The 18948-nt window shown below is 43.8% G+C and overlaps 1 pseudogene; it reads right to left on the reverse strand.

Moving 5' to 3' along the window:
* Positions 1 to 1331: 1331 nt before the first annotated feature.
* On the reverse strand, positions 1332 to 5499 carry LOC147014209 (uncharacterized; annotated as a pseudogene).
* Positions 5500 to 18948: the final 13449 nt, after the last annotated feature.

Below are 18948 nucleotides of genomic sequence, written 5' to 3' on the forward strand. Positions count from 1 at the left end.
AATAAAGATCATTGGGGTCCACTTCTGTGTGTGGGCCCGTCTATAAGTAAAACTGTTAAGTGCCTTGTACATTATTTGCATTTCATTTCTATTAGTCGTGATAACTGTGCTTCTTACTTGCTCCCCTCCTTCCCCACCTATTATAAGTAAACCCATGTGTTAAATGTATCAGTTCGTTTTTGTGTTTCTCTTATTGGTTTGACATGCTGTTGCCGCTGTAAAAGGGACATTTGGACCGACGAAAGCTCGGTGACCATCCGCTCGGGTCGCACACGGTTCGAGTACGCTAAATAGGAACTACTCCATTTTGTGACATCCGTTTATTAGATTGCAAATGATGAAGCTGCATCTGCAAATACACAAGAATATAACTGTTATTACCTTTACCAATGTTTGTTTTCATACATTACTCCCTATCTCCCTCCAAGTCATTGTGATGGACAAGGAACAAGGACTGATATATTATGAGCATGTGTACTCGATGTGTAAACGTAACTTAACGAAATGAGAGTTTATATGGATGTGTAACAAGAAGAGAAATAAACCGTGCGATCATGTGGGGGTGGACTACCCATCACGCAAGACATGGACCGAGGGATTATTCTGCTCCAAACACGACGCTGGTCATGTCGTAGTCACCCGATGTTTGCCATGCAGGTGGACGCCGAGTACGCGAGCTTCGAGCACCGGTGACTGGAGTGGCAGGTGTTTTGACCTGTGAGGCAGGTGCTCGTAAATGTGAGGTGTTGAGTGGCGTCCTATAGTCCAAAGGCATCGAGCCGTCGTTCATCATTGGTGGGTCCTGGTATGCAGGAGTATCACCTGGGGGAGTTGGTGACGATGGCCCCATGAGGTCTGTGGAGGGTGGCGTTGTTTGATCCGGTGTTGAAGTGGTTAGATGGTTGTCCTGTTTGCACTGGAGCTCTGGGCCATGGTGATAGAGGTCATGTACGATGGAGTGACGTGGAGCCCGAGTGTGGACTGGGACGTATTTCCAGAGAAATTTCCTGTTGCGGAGCGTCGCTCGCCCGGAACCGTCGACACGTAGGACATATTGGTTGTGCTAGCGGACTTGGATCACTGTGCATGTTTTGTCCCATTTGCGAGGATTGTGGCCAATCTGGTTTTGGATGCGGACGTGGTCTCCAACAGTGAGTGGTGGTAGCCTTGTTGTGTGCTCTGACCAGCGTTCAGCAGCTTTCACGTGGCGGTTGCGGGGAGCAGCTTCCCGGTTGGCTAAAGTGTCTCTCCATGTTTCATGGGGTCTGTATCTGCCTGGGAGGATAGGTATTAAGTCCTTTATCGGCCTGCCAAACACGCACATGGCGAGGGATAGCTTTGTGTCCTTATCAGGACAGTTCCTGTATTGTAGGATCGCACGCTGGAATGAATCTGTGTCCAGCTCACCATGAGGGCCGGTGTTGTCAGTGATCATGCGCTTCACAGTTTTGACTCCAACTTCTGCCCGGCAGTTACTATGGGGGAATGCGACGGATGATAGGCGGTGGTGGACTCCCCAGTTCAGTAGGAATTGGCGAGTATTGCCAGCGATGAATTCAGGGCCACCTTCGGAAGAGAGTTCATCATGTATGCCATAGGTGATGACGCAGGGAATCCACCAAGCCAGACGAACCTCCCGATGCCCTCTCAACGACAGGCCAATTGGAGTATCTATCGACGATGAGCAAGTAATGAAAGCCCTTATATTGAAAGTAATCGGCGCATATGCATTGGAACGGGTAGTCTGGAAGGATCTGGTTCATGGGTGGTGCGCTGGGTTGTGAGGGAGCTATGCGGTTGCAGTGGTTGCAATTGTTCCTGACTTATTTGATTGCAGGGGTGATTCCAGGCCAGAACACAGACAATTCAGCTCTGGCATTCATGGATGATACGCTTTGATATGCAGCATGAAGAGCTTCCAGGCAGTCCTGTTGGAGGGACGGTGGGATGACAATGCGATTCTTGTAGGTGATTACTCAATCCATGGTATGTAGGTGATCCCGGTATTGGTGGTATTCTTGGAGTGTCGATGGGATATCTTGATGAGAGATCGGCATGCCTGATTCGATGATGTTCGCCAACCTGTTCATATTCTCATCACTACTAGTAGCCAATTGAACCTTGTTCCAGGTGATGGTCTCGAGTGTTTTGAGGGATGAAACTGCAGCGGTGTGTGATGAGGATGAATCAGTGTTTGATGTCTCGATGCAACGTATGCCAGCAAGGAAGTCTTGCCATACTGTAGGGTAAGGAATGGTGTTGTCACTCTTGGGCATAGATGCAATGGATGATATGTCATCTGTCAGGTGCATCTTCTCGGGGTTGTCGTCGTCTGTAGGGTGGCAGGAAATGGTGTCCGCCGCTCTGTTCTTTACACCAGGGACATGGACCATGTTAAACATGTAGCGAAGTGTTTTTTTCTTTGAGATTCCGGAGTCGGTTGTTTGGGATTTCATCGAGTGATCTGTCGCCAAAGAGCTTGAGAAGCGGTTTATGGTCGACCGCGATAGTGAGATCCTTGCATTCCAGGACAAAATAGCGAGCTTTGTCCAATGCGTCAGCCACGGCTAAGGCTTCCCCTTCAATATGGGCATCACGAGATTCTGCTGAGTGTGTGAAACGACTTCCGACAAGTGTGATCTTCCATCCTGTGGGACAGCAGAACAGGGTGGTTGATTGACATGAGCAATGTTTCTGGAAGAGCCAGAATCCGACGCCGACTTTCGACCAATCTGTGGCGAGGCATGTTGGTTTAAATTTGTTGAATATCTGTACGCCAGACTCAATCTCATTGACAATGACCTTCTGAGATTCATGAAACAGTTCGTTCAGGCGGTCGTCCCAGGCGAATGTGGTGCCAGGCTTGAGGAAGGCTCGAAAAGGTAGCATGCGCTCTGTCATACTGAATGCATCTGAAACTTGATTTACCAGCCCAAACCATGAGCGGATATCCGTGATGTTTCTGGGCAGAGGGAATTCAATGATAGCATGTAGGAATAGTTTGCAGGGCCGAACGCTATCCTGTGTGATCTGGAATCCAGCGAACTCCACAGTCTCCTGGCCAAATGCGAACTTCGCTGGGTTGAGGGTGATGCCGTTTCGTCCACAGATATTCAGCCACTTACAAGCCTGGAAGAAACTTTCTTCTAGGTTGTCAGCCCATAGTAGAGTGTCATCTATGCACTTTGTTTTGTTTCGAAAGTCAGAGGCTATCTCATCAAAACGCCTTGAGTATCCATCGCCAGAGGCGATATACCCCTGTGGAGCGGTACGGTAGGGGTGCCTGCCCCAGGGTGTGATGGTCATGAGGTGTCTGTCACCTTCTTCCAGTGGAATGCTGTGATATCCATTCCATGCATCAAATACTGTCTTCAGTGTTCCTGAGGGTACAGACCGTGCTTGGTGGAAGGGTGATTGTGTGTGATGGGTTTCGCGTGTAGCGTGGCAGTTCAGAGGTTGCATGTCTATGGTACGACGAGGTTTGCCGTTTTTCTTAGCACACACAACCATACGGTGGCACCACGTAACTGGTTCTCCGATTGGGACAGGTTCGAGAACACCTAGCCTAACGTCGCGATCCAATCCAGCTTTGACTTCATTCTGCCTGTGGATGGGGACTGGTACCGGTGTGTGGTGGGCCACGGGTGTAGCATCTGGGTTGATCATGAGATGTAGTGGTGGTCCATCCATCATTGGGTGGGGTTGATGCTCGCAGGTATTAAAAGTGCTTGATCTGTAGTGATCCAGGAGGAATTGATGAAGTCTCTCACGGTTCGCTGACGTGGCTGGGAAAGGCAACTTTGTGGGCATTGGTGGTGGCTTCTCCCGAGGAGGACAGTTACATTCAGATGTAAGTCCATTGTCATTTCTGGGTAGGGGGTCTAGTACATCTGAGGTGGTGTGGGCTGTGTCTCTGTCTATCTCACCAACTTTAGGGAAGGTGTCGGTGATCATGCCCAGACTGATACATGCATCTCGACTGAGGAAGAACTTGTCTGAACTGTCAGTGACGTAGGTAATCTGTCGAGTCTCCAGGTTGCTGCCATCTTTGTCTTTGCCTGATATCCTGAGAATGACTGCACCGATGATTTTAATCCCCTTGTTGGCAGCGTGCATCCTCATTGTGACTGGGATTAGGTCTTTGGTCTTGAAGCCAAGGCCGGAGATAGCTTTCATGCCAGCCAAACAGCTTTGACAACCAGTATCTGCCATACAAGTGATGCATTTGGACTTGGTCTTGGTGTAGAGATTGTATCCTAGGTGCTTGTAATCAACCTGGAACGCTCCGATCATCAGTTTAACGAATGGTTGGGGCTTTGATGATTTCCGGATCCAGGTGTCAGACAGATGGTTGTACAGGTCGTGGTCCAGGCTCATAGATTTGGGGAATGCATCAGTTGCGACTGTGCACAAGGAATCAAACATGACACCTTCTGATTCGTTAGCGTTGGCCTTGGTGGTTGATTTGTTCTTGTTTTTGCACACATGATCGAAGTGATTGGTCTTCCCACAATGCACACATGTATGACCATAGGCGGGACACCTTCTTTCTGAACTTGTCGAGGGATCGGTGCCCGTGTCCTTTCTTTCCACAGTAGTAGCACTGCTCTGACTTGTCTGTTGTTTTGCGATCATCGTCATGGTAGCCTCTTAGTGTCTCATTCTTGTTACGTCGGTAAGAGCTGCTGGCGGCATCCATCCCATGTGATTGTGATTGGAAGAGGCGTGAGGCTGAGCGTTTGCCAGATTCTTTAGCTTCGACGAACTGGTAGAGTTCTTCGAGTTTCATGTTCTGGTTACGGTCGCCCATTAGGTCGAGTTGAATGTCCTGGTTACAGAGTAACAGAGGACCGGTTCTGTGTGATTCACATCTTGATTGCAGTGAGGGCATTGAATGATGAGTTTACATACACCTGCTTGACCACGGAGACGTGCCCCGAACTATCTGACGGGTTCGTCGTGGTCCTGGTGCATATCATGTAGTGTAGCGCGAGCAACCATGATGTTCTCTTTTCTCATTGCAAGTCGCTTGATAGCCTTAAGGACATCGGCCTCTGAGTTGTTCGTTAGTGTGCCGCCAGAATTGCGAGTCAAGTCTTTTCTTAATTGTTCATCGCAACATTCCAGCAGTTGGATGACCTTGTCTTTGCCTGTCACTTTGGTTGCATCTGCATAGTCGGACCATCCGTGATTGGAAATAGGCCCATTCCTCACTTGTCCCAGCGGATGAGATCGTGGGACATTTCACCTGCTTAACTTTAGCTGTAACGACGTTGACATTGGCAGCTGTGTGAGTTGTGGCATGAGTCGTGATGAGCGCAGCAGCCAGGACTGCTTCAACATCAGGGGTGTTGTACTCGCAGTCAGTGATAGGGCAGTTTACGGTGGGCATCCTGGGGGTTGGTTGTCTCAGTGGTGATGTTCAATGCTCAGCTTCATCATAAATAGGAACTACTCCATTTTGTGACATCCGTTTATTAGATTACAAATGATGAAGCTGCATCTGCAAATACACAAGAATATAACTGTTATTACCTTTACCAATGTTTGTGTCCATACATTGCTCTCTATACGCTAGCGACCCATTCCGTACGAGCATCGTCGAGGGTAAATTTCCCCGGTAGTTGGACGGCGTGAGTACTTCGGTAAATTGGAGTTAGACAAGTGGACCCTATCTCGCGCCGTCAAAATATTGGCGAACTTCGGTCCGATAAGGGACCCGTCGGCTCTGGAGTTATCCGGGGTGACGACCTATACATTCCGGGTGATCGGCGGAGTCGACCCTGCAGCTCCATCTGGTGGTTGTGCTCGTCGCCGATACCTGGCCACGCAACTATATATATATATATATATATATATATATATATATATACATATATATATATATATACATACATATTACACACACACACACACACACACACACACACACACACACACACACACACACACACACACACACACCTACCTCATACTTTGTCGGTCTGTGAAAAACAAACACTCACTGCTAACAAGCAGAAAGTTTGCTGTTGCACTCCTATCAGCAGTATCAGTGAGCCAACTGTTTTTTTTTTCTTTTTGCATTGCCAGCCCACCCCTTGGAATGGGCATTGATCCATGGAAACATTCTGGCTCAGTTGCATTTTCTTTTAAGACTCCCTTCATTATACAAAAAAAAGGTTTAAAAAAAAAAATCCTAACATTGTAACAAAGCTGCAGACATGCACCTTGGTCCCACAGCCAAGTACACAGTCAAACAAAGCTTGGCAAACTAATGCACATATGTACCTTCATGCTGAAGGCTAAAGCACATGGTCAAACAAACACATGCATCCGAAACCACAAGGCCAGTATGCATGGTCATATAATGACTGGGAACCACCCTCAGCCATCCCTCGCTCTGTCTTCAATGTCAAGTAGTACCTCTTCACTGTAATTGTGACCATGAACCCTTATGCCACACCAGCATTTGCTGCAAGAGTTCTTACCAATAGGGGGCGCCTGCAACCCATTCACCATATTTAGGCATAAAGTAAAGTTTAAACAAATCTTTTGCACTTTAATTGGAAAATTACTTTACTTCCTCAGGGTATATTTTAATGCCAAAGCATATCAACATGTTCTCCATCTCACAATGTACCACACTCCTTTATGTTACTAAAAACTGTAGCTTAAAATTACTATGAGTGTCTGACGGGCCACGATGAACTCCAGTTGTAAATTATCTTAATGATCAAAATCAGAGGGAACTCTAAAATTTTCTTTCACTGTACTATACAGTACTCTCATTTTTCCTTCGACAGTATTTACAGTGCCGATAGAAAATCTACACCCCCTTTCAAAATTTTCACCTTTTGTTACCTGGAATTAAATTGCATTAAATAAGACTTTTTCCACCTTTATTTACACATCGTAACCCACAACTTCCAAGTATAAAATTCTCCAAATTTCAGGAAATTAAATAAAAATACAAAACTAGAATATCTTGGTTGGATCAGTGTCCATCCTCCTGAGTTAATACTTGGTAGAAGCACCTTTGACAGCAATTACAGCTGTGATTGCTGTAATTACAGCTGTGATAAAAGCACCTTGAGTCTCTGGGAAAAGGTCCCTACTAACTTTGCACATCTTGATTGGGCAATATTTGCCCATTATTCTGTACAAAACTGTTCAAACTCAGTCAAGTTGTGGGGGAACATTGATGGACAGCAATCTTCAAGTCATGACACAGATTTTCAGTTGGATTTAGGTCGGGGCTCTGACTGCGCCACTCGAGGACATTTATCTTTATGTTCCTTAGCCACCACAGTGTAGCTTTAGCTGTGTGCTTTGGGTCATTGTCATGCTGAAAGGTGAACTTCCATCCCAATTTCACCTTTCTTGCAGAAGGCAGCACGTTTTACTCTCAGATTATTCTGTATTTTGCTCCATCCAATATTCCTTCTATCCTTATAAATGCCCCAGTCCCTGCTGATGAGAAACATCTCCATAACATGATGCTGCCACCACCATGCTTCACAGTAGGGATGGTGTTCTTTGGGTGACGTGCTGTGTTTGGTTTGCACCAAATGTAACGTTTTGCACTTTGGACAAAAAGGTCCGTCCCTCAAAACTGGAGGGACGGCCTGATTGAGGCAGGGTCTTGGTGGTACCATACGTATTCCACTTCTTAATGATTGGCTTGACTGTGCTCCAAGGGATATTCAGGGCGTTTGAAATATTGTTACCCCGTTACCCCCAGTTCATTTGAACGTCTATTTCTCCATTGTTCGTGAACAGAATTCGATGAAAATTGACAGGCATATACTAGACAGATGTGTGCAGGCAATAACTGAGCCCAAAGTACGATTCCGGCCCTTTGGGCCGAGAAACAGCCCTTTTGGCCCATTTTCATAAAATTGTTATTTCTCGGTTATTAGTGAACGGAACCGAACCATACTTGGCAGGTATATTCTAGAGACCATTCCCCAGGCATTAACTGAGCCCAAAGTGCGATTCTGGCCCTTTGGGCCAAGAAACAGCCCATTTTCCTACAATTGCTATTTCTCGGTTATTCGTGAAAGAAACCGGACCAAATTTGACAGGTATTTTCCTGTGGTCACTCTGCAGGAACCGACACAGCCCAAAGTGAGATTATGGCTCTTTGGGCCGACAAACGGCACTCTCGGCTCATTTTCTCAGTTATTTGTGGACGGAAACTGAACCAAACGTGACAGGTATATTCTAGAGACCATTCCCTAGGTATTAACTGAGCCCAAAGTGCGATTCCGGCCCTTTGGGCCAAGAAACAGCCCTTTCGGCCCATTTTCTTTAAATTATTATTTTAAAAAATTAATGCGCTGGGCGATGCCAAACGCAAAATTAAGTCGCAAATGATTATATGAAACTAGCCTCACTCTTGTGAGGTGTTCTGGTTTCTTTTTCTGATGCGATGAAAATCTTACCAAATTTCAAAACTATCTGTCGTTCGTGCTATCGCTCACCTGAGAGTTGTACGAATGAACTCCCACTGGGTATGTTCACAATTCGAACTTGTTATACCCATCCTCTGATCTGTGCCTTTCCACAACTTTATCCCAGAATTATTTTTAAAGTTATTTGGTGCTCATGGTCGAGTCTTTGCTGTGAAATGCACTACCCAGCATAGGAAACCGACAGGAACAGCTGATTTTATTCTGAAAAACACACAATGACTACAATTTAACATAGGTGGAGGCAAATTAACTTGCTGTGTGATTTTGATGGTGATTGGTTACACTTGAGCTAATTTACAATTGCTATTATAAGGGGGATGGACGCTTCCCCAACCAAGATATTCTAGTTTTGTATTTTTAATTAATTTTCTGAAATTTGTAGAATTTGTTTTTCACTTGGAAGTTGTGGGTTACAATGTGTAAATAAAGGTGGAAAAGGTCTGATTTAATACAATTTAATTCCAGGCTATAAGGCAACAAAAGGTGAAAATTTTGAAAGAGGGTATAGACTTTCTGTCGGCACTGTATTTTGTCCTTTGTATCATGTCTTGGTCCTTCCACTCTCGACAGTTTGCACCGAGTTTCTCTCACCACACTATTTCTCTCTTTGCCTGATATACACTGAAGTTGCCTCTTCGTTTTTTTCCTCTCTACCTTCACACTTCCCTCATGGTAGCTCTCCTTTTGCATTTTCACTGTGGTCCCTGTTATTTAAACTCTCCAATTTTCTCTTGCGAACTCCTGTCCTGTTCAAGCAAGTATTGCCATGGATGGAGGATGACATCTTCACGTGCATCTGCATATTTTGATGTTGGGGCTCATTCAAGCCTCTGCACACACAAATAATACAAGCCTCGTATTTGCTTCGTGATTAGGGTGGCTGGCTTGGAATCTTAGGGTCCTGAGTTTGAGCACTGTTGGCAGCTGAATAAACACCAGGTGGAGTTGACTCGGCCTGTCATCCTCCCGAGGTTGGTGAAATGAGTACCAGTGTACTGGTATAGGGACACAGCATCAGTGGCATAGTCGCGCCACAACAAAATGACAGCTACCCAGAAGCCAAGATGCCATGCACAAGAAGAGGAAGAAGAAGAAGAAGAAGAATATAGAACAACCAAATTAATCACGATGGAACAACTAAATTAATCTGATGGTTTGTGTGACATTGATTTCAGCTCCATGTCTTTCCTTATTGCTGGGATTCTACTTCCACATCTTGCTTTTCTACACTAAACTCTCGTGTGCAACACTGAGTTCTCTTAAACTTTTTTGTTCATCTGCCCCGTCCCCCTGCACAGCAGGAGATGGTTTTGTAATCGCTTCTGTGTGTCTGTCTGTCTGTCATTCTGTCCTCTCCAGGCCATAGATTTTTGAGCATTTGAGCTTTTGTCATCAAATTTTCAACAATCCTCAGTTAAGAGAATGTGGATAGAAATAATTAAAAATTAGGTCAATATGTGAAAGTGCAAAGTCATAGTCACTATAAATTGCTCTTATGAACTGGCTGCTGCGTTTGCAAGCATGAGGTCGTCGGTATTTTTTCACCCTGGCACCCATAACTCCGCCCCTTCGGAGGCGCCCGTAACTCCGCCCCTCTGGAGGCACCCGTAACTCCGCCCCTCTGGAGGCACCCGTAACTCCGCCCCTCTGGAGGCACCCGTAACTCCGCCCCTTCGGAGGCGCCCGTAACTCCGCCCCTCTGGAGGCGCCTGTAACTCCACCCCTCTGGAGGAACCCGTAACTCCGCCCCTTCGGAGGCGCCTGTAACTCCGCCCCTCTGGAGACACCCATAACTCCTACCCTCTGGAGGCACCCATAACTCTGCCCCTTCGAGGAACCCATAACTCTGCCCCTTCGAGGAACCCATAACTCTGCCCCTTCGAGGAACCCATAACTCTGCCCCTTTGAGGAACCCATAACTCCGCCCCTCTGGAGGCAATCCAAGGCTCCTCCCCAGTCCTCCCCTTATTCTCTGGGCAGCGCTGCCCCTTTTAAAGCCCCTTCTCTCGCTTTGCTTCAGCCTCACCTCGGCACCTCATCTGATGGGACATACAAGAGATGACATGTATTATTCCTTACCTAAAACCCCAACTATTTATTATAATGTAACACCCTCCATATAGTGCACATTTAAACATACAATTAGGCTAAATTTCCTTACTTAATCACATCGAAATGGGCTAACTACTCATACATAGACTACACTACTCTATACATTTCTATTTGTTCTCAGGTAATATCTTCCCCACCCCCTACAAACGTAACAATATTATGAACAAATATGGATATTGGGGTATCACAGATTTGGCCTCTGACGGCCATGGAAACCATATTACAAAATGGCCACCAGTGGTTGCAATGACTTCACAGACCTGCTGAACTTTTGAGGATAATATGGTGGACATAAAGACTAATTACCCTCAAGGCTAAATAAGACACCTGCAAACATAGTCGAGAATAGATTCCTGCTCGATTCAGGCATGCCCTCCAGCAGCACTCTTTTATGGTGAAAGCTTCTGCCTGGGTGCCAAGAATGACCTCCTTGCATTTTTGGAAGACCTTTCCTAGGGCCAGTCAGATGCTTCAGCTTCAACCAGTGTGGTTCTTGATGGACAGGCCATAATCCACATGTTGAAGCCAGCTGAAGCCAATAACTTAAATAAGTACGCCCATCAGATCTTTCTCCCATACCTGTTCACAAGACTTTAAACTGCGTAAAGATTGGACCTGGTGTGGGACAGCTACGTTGCTGATTCACTGAAAAGCACAGCAAGAGCAAAGTGTGGAGAGGGAGTGCACAGATGCAAGGTGACTTCAGTAGCCATACCAGAAACTGGCAACAAGACAGAGCTATTCAGGTTCCTATCAGCAGCTCTCCTCAAGTGGTTTGACCAAAGTGGAGGGAAAGCAGCTTGTCATCACTGATGGAGAGACAGTCCTCAGCAAGCCACCACTATAGGATCTGACCTCATTCGCTCCATGTAGTCATGAATAAGTCGATACCCGCATGTTTCTGCATGCATCCCATGCATCACAGCATGGCCATCATAAGATGCTGATCTGGACTGTTGACACCGATGTCGTGGTGTTGGCCATGTCTGTTGCCCAGGGACTACAACCAGAAGATTAACTGTGGATAGTATTCGGAATTGGCAAGAGTTTCCGGTACCTGGTAGCCTATGAACTATCAGCTGTCTTGGGACCAGAAAAAGGCATGGTGTCAATGTTCCATGTTCTGACTGGGTGTGACACCATATCCAGCTTTGTTGGGTATGGTAAGAAGACTGCCTGGGTAACTTGGACCGTGCTGCCAGAACTCACTGACATGCTGCTGAAGTTGTCGTAAGTACCAAGAGACCTACTCGAAGATGTCATGCACAACATCGAGAGGTTTGTTATCCTGCTGTATGACAGAACCAGCACATTCACAGATAGTAACAAGGCACACAATAATATCTTTGTGAAGAAGAACAATGTGCCGCTGATCCCGCCAACCAAGGCAGCTTTGGAGGAGCATGTCAAGAGGGTGGCCGACCAGGGAGGCCAATGGCATCATTGTCTGGGGGGGAATTGCTGTGCAACTGATGCAATGCCCATTACCAGCACACTTGTACTCATTTTGCCAACCTCAGAAGGATGACAGACTGAGTCAACCATACCTGGTGTTAATTCAATGTCCCAACAGGGGCTGGAACTCAAGACCCGAGGATCTTAAGCCAGCCACCGTAAGCATTAAGCCAACACCAGGCCTTACCCTAGCCTGCAGGAAGACATGATTTAGAACCATGATTGTGACAATGGTGAGGCCTGAGGTTCTGAATAGAAGTAACTGTGATATCTGATGAGGACTGCACTCAAATCAACGCCATAGTTAGATGTTTGACTGATCTAGCGAGTGCTTTTAAGGACTTTGTGCCTTTGTTCTGTGCCAGCCATGCCACAGTAATATTTTTTTTTTCTGGTAGATGAACAAGATGGATAGCTCCACCTAGATTTGGAGTTTCCGCTCGTGATTTCGGCCTACAATTAAACATGGGTTTACAGAAATGTAAGCACAAAATAGTTTCATTTTTCATTGCTTTGAAAATTTTCATACACCTCATCTGATTATGCTCTTGTGATGTGGTAATCAGGACAGGTCAGCTGAGTGGCTTGTGGTGGTCTTGGTACAAAGCAAGATTATTTAATCACAAAAAATTACATATCTGTCCCACTGTCACCAAAATATCCATTTTATAACCCCATAGAGTGAAATGGCTGATTATCAATTGTGAATAATAATCTCCTAGGACATATCATTGTCTAATTACCCCACTGATACAATCTACCTCTTCTGAATTAAGCAGTTCCTCAAAGTTACCATCATCTCTTGGCAGCCATTTTGTAAGATGGCTGACAGTTGTTCGGTGCCAAATATACAATGCCCCGAAATCCAGATCTGATCCATATTCTGCATATTAGTCTATCTCTGTGCTAAATCTTGTGCTTTTATCACAAAATGCACAATGGGTTTGCTATGGCACCCCTACTATAATGAGGGGCAGATAAAGGAGAACATTGGAGGGGATTAACTCAGGAATAACTTGGCAGCTAAATTATCACCATGTGATCAATCCATTGAGGTGGGGAAGGGGGGGATTAGGATTAGCTACGTAGTTTGGACTGATGAGGCCTGCTGTACAGATGTGGAGTTTTGTGGACCATGTGCCTTTGCCTCTGAACATCTTACTACCTGTATCTCTTCTCTCGCTCGCTCCTTCTCTCCCTCTTTCTCATCTATTATTCCTTGTAGTACATGTTCACATCATATTTTATGCTGGATGTTGACTTAATTGTTAAGATGGCTGGCTTAAGATCTTGAGTTCAAGCCCCTGTCACGCCATTAAATAACACCTGGTGGATTGACTCAGCCTGCCATCTTTCCGAGGTTGGCAAAATGAGTACCAGATTACTGGAAACAGAGGGCACTGCATTAGTGGCACAGTCATGCTCCCAGCAATGATGCAACCAGCAGCCACAGGTTGCATATGAAATGATAACAAGGACAAATGTGTCCAAGAGCAGCGTCCTAAAGATTTTGTCTGCTAAAAAAAACAAAAACCAAACAACAACTTCCGATATTTCGTCACGTGCTTTGATTAAGCCAATTAGCGAGACCCATCATAGTGTATTTACGTATTTACGAAATATAGTGTATTTACGAAATGAATAATGTATTTACGAAATTACAATACGTTAAATGGAATAATCTTTAAATAGTAACGTGAACTTTTCTAAACTTTAAAGCAAATGTCCGAATATATTTAAAAGTTCATGATAGACGCTCTCAAAAGGCACCTTCAATGCGAGGATGTGTACAAGTGTTTAGTATTTAAGGAGATTCGAATCGTGTATATAAAAGAGCCAAGTCTAATATAAAGGTTTTGTCTTCAGAAGAAGAACAACGCCGAGCTCTCTTCGAGCAGCGTTCGCTACGTGAGACGCTGCTAATAATAATATCAGATTTTAACCTGGAAAAGTTTATTTTTATGACTGTAATAAACGACACCGATGAACAGTAAAAATGAATCAAACTTTTGTTCTCTTTTCTTCAGACTGAAATTTCTCCAAACTTATGACAGATATAACACAAGTTTAGTTTGAGTATGAAGTGGATGTGGACTGGCTTGGCATTTTGAGATGCTTTCCAGTTTTTTTTGTGATGAGGCAGAAGCACAAGGCCCATTGCTCTCACACTGCAGACAGGTCAGTAGCCTCTGTTTTCTTTTATTTTTTTTTTACTGCCTTTCCTCCCATGTCGCTCCCTCTGTTCTATCAGCCATCTGACCCTCCCCAGCTCCTCCAGGATGCACACGTTCTTCAAGTAACCCCCTCCTGGTTCGATTCCAAAAACCCAGGTTTACTGCACACCTCAACTCATTTATTGCTCTGTGTTTTTTTATTCGTGGAACCACATTTCTGAGGCATTACCTTCCCTCAAGGGCTCATACGATACCACCATAGGTATGGGAGTTATTGTTTAGGATGGCTTTAAATTGTGTCCATGAAGAAAGTCTTGCAGTTTTCATCACTGCTTACTTTAAATCTAAAAATGCAATTCATTTGCCCCATTATCTGATTTCCGATTAAAATAGGCCCCAAATTGCACGCGCTACCCTATGCTCCTTTCTATCTTGCCATTGAGAAAGGAATGCCCCAAGGTCCTAGTTTGAGATGCATCTGTTTAAAACACAATGGTTTGTGCTCGTCAGCATGCATAAAGACTGGCGCCTGACTTCAGGCACGGAGAAGTTTTACACTGAAGAACCTAGACAAACAGGATATTGATTCCCATCAACTAGTCTGGCTTTTTAACTTTTCTTAAATTTTAACTGCATGGCCTAAGATATGATTGTACGGCAATCCAAATGGGCATTTCAGTAGAAATGTAGTTTTCAAAAAGTTATTATTATTATTTTTTTTTTACTATGATATAAGGCTCGTAGAAGAACATGTATTTGATTCACATGCAGGACGAACACATTAGTATATATCATTGCACCTTTACATGAATTACAAAGATTGCAGATGAGGGGCAGGATTTCATCCTGGGCTTCCTGCATCATGAGCTCAGGGTCCAGGAACTATGTTAGTTGCTTGAGGAATGTGTTGAGGAACGATGTGAGTCTCTGAAGAGTGTAGAGGAGGATGAAAAAGTACAAGCTAATATTGTCACCTTCAGGATCCTGAACCTCAAATGTCAAAGCTGAAGTTGGGATCAAAGCGGATATGTGAGTAATGTTCGAGTCAAGTCTGAAAGAAGGTTTTACATGACATGTCGTGATTCAATGCCAAGAATACACCATGTCTGTCTTACAATGGTCAGAATGGGTTGCTTTCATATGAATAATATGTGATGGTATTCACACAAGTGTAAAAAACATTTATTAACACAAGAAAAGGCTTGCACCAAGTTTACTTGCTCAGTCATTTTGAGTTTCCAGCCACTGAGTCATGAGATAGATTAATTGCAAATTGCAAAAAAATAGGCCAATTTAATTTCCAGTGCATTGAGAGTTATGTTCTATTTGTGGCTTAATAAATATAAAATGAATTTTTTTTTTTTTAGAAATGACCATGTAGAAAAACATATGGGTGGCCCAAGTATATTAATTAATGATGCTGATTTCTCTCTGGAGTCTACATCGTGTGTTTGTTCACATTTACACGAAGAAATACAAGACAAAACACGTATTTAAGTCGATTCTTTGTATTGATCCATTGCCATATAACCGCAACCATGACTACCTTATACACTTGAATTACTACTTGAGGAACATACGATGGAACACGATGATTGAACCCACAAGACATTAATTGAGGTTCTAATAAGGTGATTAGGTGATTGATTAATTATTGAGGTGTCTCACCTCATTAATTGAGGTGAGACACAAACCCACAAGACAAGACTAACTACCTGGGGGAAGCAAGGAGAATTTTACGTTTCGGGCATCAACTTTATGTTGCTCTGATGAAGGGTTCACACCAGAAACGTAAGCTTCTCCTTACTTCCCACGGTGGGTGGCATGTGTCGATCAACATTCTGTTGATTCCATCCATTGTTGTACCCGTCCGCTGATGCAGAGTGACACGAGCCTTCACCAGAAAGACACGTTTTCCATACAACAGTGACAACTTTAACACAGAAATTGATAGCCAAGCACACTTAACAATAAGAGTTTGTAGATATAACATAATGGGGTGGGGGGGGGGGGAGGAGGTTTGACAAGGCAAATGTAATGTACCCAAAGGACTGAGCACAAGCACCGCATTGACTGCCACGTGCGCTAACGTGCGCGCGCGCGCGCACACACACACACACACACACACACACACACACACACACACACACACACACACACACACACACACTAAAGCATTGCGACCGGATATAGTACTTCAATACAAAAAAGAAAACGGGCATTGCTAATTGAGGTTTCAGTACCCAGTGATTTTGGTCTAAATAACAGAACATCAAGAAAATGACCAAATATCAAGACCTCAAGAATGAAGTGAAAAGATTCTGGAAGCTGAAGAATGGCAAGTTGTGCCAGTGGTAATTAAAGCAACGGGAATGATGATGAAGAATCTCACAAAGATCCTACAAACCATCACTGGCAATATTATTACTACAAATAAACTACAGTTGGAAGTTGTCTGGGTCTCGTTGACGATCCTGAAAAGAGCCCTCGGGACAAAACTCTGAGAGCAAAAAATAAAAAAATATCAAAAACTTCACAGCTTGGTCCGTGAATCGTGACCCCTAACTATAACGGAGGTGGAGACTACAAACTCATCGTTAATTTTGAGTGAATCATCAATTAATCTAAACATGTTTCCACACCTACATGCAGTTGTTAGTTTATTCCTGCACATGTTCTGAACCAAATAAGACTCGTGAATGTGCAGAAACAAATTTGCAAAGAAAGAGGCCAGATCTGAACCCATGGGTATCCTCACTGTTTGCTGGAGTAACTTGTTGCCAAATGTAAAGAAACTGTTGTTTAGGAGAATTCGAATACTTTCCTCAAGTTAGTTTTGAAAAACTACATGAATATTGATATTCCTTTTCAGGCCAGTTTGCTCATTTTTGATAAGCTTCAATGTATACTTTATTACCTCATGCAAATGCTTTATCTACCACTCTGTCCAAAGTGTTTACGAGCTTGTCATGTGGAATGTTTGTGTATGATGTGGAAAAATCACAAGTTGATAAACATTTAGCCTTACTCTTGTTATTAATGTTGTGGATACTGTTGGTTACAGGTTTGGAATTATCGATGATCCAGAATTTCCTCATCTAACAAGGGTAACACACACACGTTTTTCAATACCCTGAAATATTTACACAATTATATTTTTTTAAACCAATCAACTTCCCTAGTTTCCTTAACTCTTTCTACATATTATTCCACATACCAACGACTCCCGATTCCTGAAGTATTAAACAAAACTATTATCCAATCTCAGTTCAAGCTAACTTTTTTTCTTTATCGTCAAGATATTCCCACATCCTCTTCTGGAACACAATCTAAAAAAGAAATCCTCAATTTCCCTGTCACACCCTGGAATATTATTATTCACCATTTGTTGGACATATATATACACACATATGTTAGGAATTACAATGCACAAAGAAATGGAATATTAAGAAAGAAGCTGAAGAAGTAAAGAGCAAATATAGAGTCATCAGGAGGAACCTGGATAGGATTCGGGTTTCAGCCACTACTCCACTAAACTCAAACCCATCCAGGCGTGGCCAAGTAAGCCTTACAGAAAAAAAAAAAATTCTGTAAGAATTTACTTCTCCTTGGAGAGAGAGATAGATACCGAAAGAGGAAAAGAAGGTAAAAGTGATGAAAGAGAAGAAAAAGTACAAATTAGAATGAATAAAGAGAATTGTGAAAATAAATAAATAAATATATACACTGATGAGCCAAAACATTATGACCACTGACTGGCAGGTGAAGTGAATAACATTGATTTTATCTTGTTACAATGGCACCTGTCAAGGGGTGGGATATATTAGGCAGCAAGTGAACAGTCAGTTCTTGAAGTTGATGTGTTTGATGCAGGTGAAATGGGCAGGAGAAAAGACTTGAGCGACTTTGACAAGGGCCAAATTGGTATGGCCAGACGACTGGGTCAGAGCAACTCTGAAATGGCAAGGCTTGTGAGGTGCTCCCTGTCAGCAGTGGCGAGTACCTACCGACAATTGTCCGTGGAGGGACAAACCACAAACCGGTGACGGTGTTGGGCGCCCAAGGCTCATTGATGTACGAGGGCAACGAAGGCTGTCCCGTCTGGTCTGAACTGACAGTAGGTCGACTGTGGCACAAGTCACAGGAAATGTTAATGGTGGTCATGGGAGGAATGTGTCACAATCCACAGTGCATTGCACCCTGCTGCGTCACCACAGACCAGTCAGAGTGCCCATGATGACCCTTCTCCACCTTTTGAGCTGTTCCTCTGTTGTATGATGAAGATGATGAAGAAGAAGAAGAAGAAAAATAAGAAGAGGAAGAAGAAGAAGAACTACAGAAGAGACTCTCATTTTTTTTTTTCTAAAGGAAACATTAAACTGATATTTCACAACTTCTCCAAACTCCTTATCCTTTTGGCTCATAAGTGAATTTAATTAATTGCAGATAATGGGTTATTCAGCATTTTTGTTATCGATCAACTGCTTATTTGACCTCAATCATAATACACAGTGTTAGGGAAAGCTGTATGACACGACTAATGACGGACATTAGTCATGAAAGTTAAAATGGAGAAATGTGAGTAATGCAATGAGTTAAAGATTAACATTTTCCAATTCCTACACTATAATAGAGCATTTACAGAGAAGCTTCATTAACTCGTGCTCTGTCTGTCTCGCTCAAGCTAGCACTTATTGGGAAATTCTTAACTTTTGATTCAAAACACACACACA

Source organism: Eptatretus burgeri, chromosome 13, assembly GCF_056783735.1.
Source record: "Eptatretus burgeri isolate ZD-2024b chromosome 13, Ebu_testis_v1, whole genome shotgun sequence".
NCBI lineage: Eukaryota > Metazoa > Chordata > Myxini > Myxiniformes > Myxinidae > Eptatretus > Eptatretus burgeri.